A 5096-nucleotide genomic window follows, 5' to 3' on the forward strand; every position below is an offset into this window, starting at 1 on the left:
AGTGGGAAGTATGGTCCATTACTCAGAGATCTCTGCCTCGCAGTTGTGATGAGACAGAGATCTTCAAATGGCAGCTCTTCTGGTTTCCACTGTGCATTTGTTCAGTGGGTGTTTACCCTGCATGGTGTGCAAACATGGCAATGATTGAGATAGGCAAGGTCCTCGTGTCCCCAGAGCTCACCTTAACAGGGCTATAAAAAATGCAGTGGGATGGACTGAGAGAGGAAAGGGGCCCTCAAGTCATAGTACAAAGGCTTCATGGCACCCAGAAATGACTCCTAGTTCTACGAATGGGGGTACCCTTACATGAAGGTATTGCTCTTAGACTGAACAATAGTCTAGCTACTGAATGCTCCCATATGATAATGAACAGATTGACCTTTTTTTTCACAAGAGGTCATAAAATGGGCAAAGTGAACAGAGTATTTTAACAATAATGAGAAGGGGCCACTTCTAGAGAAAGTTTCTTGGAAGCCAACTTTTTTCCTAGCTCTCACTGTACAACACACACATGCAGGACTTGCCATCTATGGTTGGACGTGTTTCCATGTGGGAAATGGCTGACAAAACCACTTTATAGGGAAGATAGAGGAGACAAATGGAAGTACAAGCCGGGCTGTAATGAGAACTCCTTGGCAGGGAGGTCAAGGTGTCTTAGCACCTCTGCCTCCCCTAGGAGTCAAGGGCATAAAAGCAAGAGGCCCACAATGCCTTCATGGATGAATATTGAATAACCAGATTCACACATCCCTGGCTGGGGCATAAACATTCAGAGAATTTATCCCAGCAAACAGGGAGAATCCACATCAAGCTCTGTGACTGACTTAAGTTTGGTACTCCCTGACAAAACTATTTCAGCTGGTTTCAATCTGTGCGAGACACTAGTGTGTGAACATGTCTGTGCCTGCATGCATGTGTATCCACATGCTAAAGAAAATGCCCTCGGGTGGCAGAGGAGCTCTACTTTTGCTGAACAGCTATCTCCCTGGGAGAAAGATCCAATAAATGTCAGAAAAAATTGTAACTCCAGGCGGTCCAAGGAAATGAGATAGGTAGCTGGCCTTTCTGCAGGGCAACGGAGGAGATTATCAGAGCACCCAATTAGAAGAGATTTTTTTGTTGATCTCTTCCTGCCAGCTTCCCTGTAGATAATGGTCGAGCCACTGGGCCCTGCTCTGGACCTCAAGGGGAGCAGGCAGCCATGGCCTTCCTGAGCATGATGCAGCCTTCAAAGAAATGAGTGAAATCTAAGTAAACGACTGATTTCACTCATCTCCAGGGTCTCCCTCTGGTGCCTAGTAAGAACAGACTCCTTGTCAGCATCTGCCTCATCTCCATGGCTCCCTTATGAAATGTGATGCTCGCTGTAGAGTTGGAAGGACCAAGGAACTGAGTAAGTGTGATTTATTATCCAGGATTGTTTTCAACCTTTTTCCAATTATACACATTTTTCTTTTGGCTTTGGCAGACCCTAGTTTATGAGGCTATTCTTCTGGTCACTAATGGGCCAAAAAAAAAATTGGGGACCAAGTATTTGTTAAGGGATATACTTCTGGCCTTTAGTAATTTGCTTATGGCATTAGTTCTGTTGAATACAGTTAATTAAATGAGAAAACTCATACTGACTCCTGCTTCCCCACACTGTCTTGCCTTCTGCCCTCCATGTACACCAAGATTTAACATGGGATCATTTTAGTAGGGAAACAGAAAACTGTCAGGCCAATAGAGATGGAAGCCTGGGTGGAGTTGGTGTGCTCTCTTCAGAATTTATTTGTTCTTACCTGATGGGGCGATAATAAAAGGCTTAGAAAAGTCAGGAGGACTGTAGTTTAAAGTTGTGGGACAAAAGCAATGAGCTGGAGTATGTGAGCCCTGGTTTATGGTACCACTTTGGATACTGGTTTGATGTCTGTCCTTGAACAAGTCACTTCTCTCTCTGCATTGCAGGTGCCTGATCGATAAATGGTCTGTGAGGACATCCACCTCTTGCCTCGTGGTTTGCTTGCAGGTCAGAGGCACATTGGGTAATCCGACCCAGGTGCCTGTGGGCATTCTCCAGGATCAGCATATTTGCTCCATTCTCTCTGTATCGTCCCTTCGTCCCTTCACTCCTCATAGCTTTAGCTCTGGTGTCTATGCAGGTGACCAAAAGTTCCATATCACTTGCTTTGACTTCTCTCTCAAGTCCCAATCTTAAACAGCCAGGATGCTCATCGGACACTTTCTAGGTGGGTATTTTGCTTTATTTTGCTTTATAAAATTTACTCTTTGTCTATCAAAACTCACCCTGGAGATCGAGCAGCCGAGGCAAAATGGGTCAAAGTCAGAGTGGTGGCCATGGTCCTGGAGGTGGCAAGAAGGATGACAAGGATAAGAAAAAGAAATACGAACCCCTGTACCAACCAGAGTGGGGAAAAAGAAGAAGAAAACAAAGGGACCAGATGCAGCCAGTAAACTACCACTGGTGACACCTCACACTCAGTGCCGATTAAAATTGTTGAAGTTAGAGAGAATTAAAGACTATCTTCTCATGGAGGAGGAATTCATTAGAAATCAGGAACAAATGAAACCATTGGAAGAAAAGCAAGAGGAGGAATGATCAAAAGTGGATGATCTGAGGGGGACCCCAATGTCAGTAGGAACCTTGGAAGAGATCATTGATGACAATCATGCCATTGTGTCTACATCTGTGGGCTCAGAACACTATGTCAGCATCCTTTCATTTGTTGACAAGGATCTGCTGGAACCAGGCTGTTCGGTCCTGCTCAACCACAAGGTGCATGCTGTGATAGGGGTGCTGATGGATGACACAGATTCCCTGGTCACAGTGATGAAGGTGGAAAAGGCCCCCCAAAAGACCTATGCTGATATTGGGAGCTTGGACAACCAAATCCAGGAAATTAAGGAATCTGTGGAGCTTCGTCTCACCCATCCTGAATATTATGAAGAGATGGGTATAAGAGAACGTAGAATGAAAGTAACAAATGAAGACTTCAAAAAATCTAAAGAAAGTGTTCTGTATAAAAAACAAGAAGGCACCCCTGAGGGGCTTTATCTCTAGTGAACCACAGCTACTATCAGGAAAATGGGAGTTTACCTGACCCCAGAGGGATGAGGTTGGAGAAGCTGCCTAGAGTCGTCCATGTTCCACTTGACTGATATTAGCAAACATCCTTTGTATCTTTTGGAATATGATGTATAAGCTGCCCCTTGGGTGGCCTTCATCTGCTGGTCAGTGTGCAGCACTCTGCTTCCCAATAAAGTGGGCTCTTGTCACAGACACTTCAAAAAAAAAAAAAAAACTCACCCTTGTCACACTTCAGTCTTCAGACAAGGACTATACACATGGCATAATCAGGGTGTAGATTTTGAGTTTCAAGTCTAATACTTCCAACTTTGCAACTTATGCACCAAAGTCAAGTTATTGTAAAGATTGGAGGTAGTGTGTGATACTCGGCATATCATAGATATTCCTCAAATAATATCACTCTTCTTATTCTTGGACTCTTCCTCAAATTTCTACCATGTCTTGACTCTCAGATTATCTTTTATGGCTCTTACACATGGTTTTCAAATACAGAACAAATAAGAACTTAAAAGATGGACTGTGGGAAACACTCTAGACAGTGGTAAGTTGAGTTTCACTATTCTAATGGAGTTCCACTATTAACTTGGAGATAAGGTCTTTCAGAGACGAGAATAATTTTAACTTCTTCTAACTCTGTAAGAATGCAACTAAGTCTTCTTTAGCACAGAATATTGACGATTTCATGATAAGCTTATATTAGTATTCAATGATTCATCTTTTACATAAAAATGTATGTAAACTGAAAATACTATGCCCAAATTGTGGAAAATTACAAGATATAGAAAGTTGCTTCTTATCATGGGATGAGGTAACTTTCTTATTGATTTTTAAGATGCATCAGTACTGGTGGTTTTATAGCTAATCAAGGCACAGTCTATATCCAGCTTTTCTTGAAAAGCTTTCTCAGACTTTTAAAGTAATGGCCTCTCTTCAGAGACCGTATTTATACTTTTGGCCATTAGGATATAATGAAAAAAATGACCCACCAAAGACCCCCAAGGAGGGAGGTCAAAAAACTCAAAATAGGAAGGAAGCAGAATTGTTCTGGAGCCCTGGGCAGTCACTCATGTGTGGTGATACAATTTCTTTTATTTATTTATTTATTTTTGTTTGGGATTCTTTGAGGGTACAAAGAATTAGGTTACACTGATTGCATTTATTAGATACAGTCCCTCTTATAATTATGTCCCACCCCCAAGAGGTGTGCCATACACCGTGACCCCCATTCTCCCTCCTCCCTTCTCCCCACTTGCTCATTCCCCTATCCCCCCTTGTATTAGCTCATCTACTGCCTTCTTACTAGAATTGAGTTCATTACATTCTTGCTTCTCCATTCTTGTGGTGCTTTACTAACAAGAATGTGTTCTACTTTCATCTAGGTTAATACAAAAGATGTAAAGTCTCCATCTTTTTTAATGGCTGAATAGAATTCCATGGTATACGTATACCACAGCTTGTTAATTCATTTCTCGGTTGGTGGGCATTTAGGTTGTTCCACATCTTGGCAATTGTAAATTGAGCTGTGATAGTCTAGTGCAGAGGTCCTCAAACTGCGGCCTGCGGGCCACATGAGGTGGTGTGAATTGTATTTGTTCCCGTTTTGTTTTTTTACTTCAAAATAAGATATGTGCAGTGTGCATAGGAATTTGTTCATAGTTTTTTTTTTAAACTATAGTCCGTCCCTCCAACAGTCTGAGGGACAGTGAACTGGCCGCCTGTTTAAAAAATTTGAGGATGCCTGGTCTAGTGCAAATGTCCTTATGATAGAATGATTTTTTTTCCTTCTGGGTAGATGCCTAGTAATGGGACTGCAGGATCAGATGGGAGGTCTAATTTGAGTTCTTTGAGGATTCTCCATACTTCCTTCCAAAAAGGGTGTATTAGTTTGCAGTCCTATCAGCAGTGTAAAAATATTCCAGTAATAAAGTTTCTAATTCTAGCTTGTTCTTTCTACAGCCAATGCTGGGAACCAAGGCCTGTTCTAGTAGTGAACTATCTCTGCTACTGC

General features: G+C 42.2%; 1 pseudogene; it reads left to right on the forward strand.

The window, feature by feature from the left end:
- The first annotated feature begins 2312 nt into the window (after nt 1-2312).
- Nucleotides 2313-3061, forward strand: LOC128580881 (26S proteasome regulatory subunit 4-like; annotated as a pseudogene).
- The last annotated feature ends 2035 nt before the right edge of the window (nt 3062-5096 follow it).

Source organism: Nycticebus coucang, chromosome 3, assembly GCF_027406575.1.
Source record: "Nycticebus coucang isolate mNycCou1 chromosome 3, mNycCou1.pri, whole genome shotgun sequence".
Taxonomy (NCBI): domain Eukaryota; kingdom Metazoa; phylum Chordata; class Mammalia; order Primates; family Lorisidae; genus Nycticebus; species Nycticebus coucang.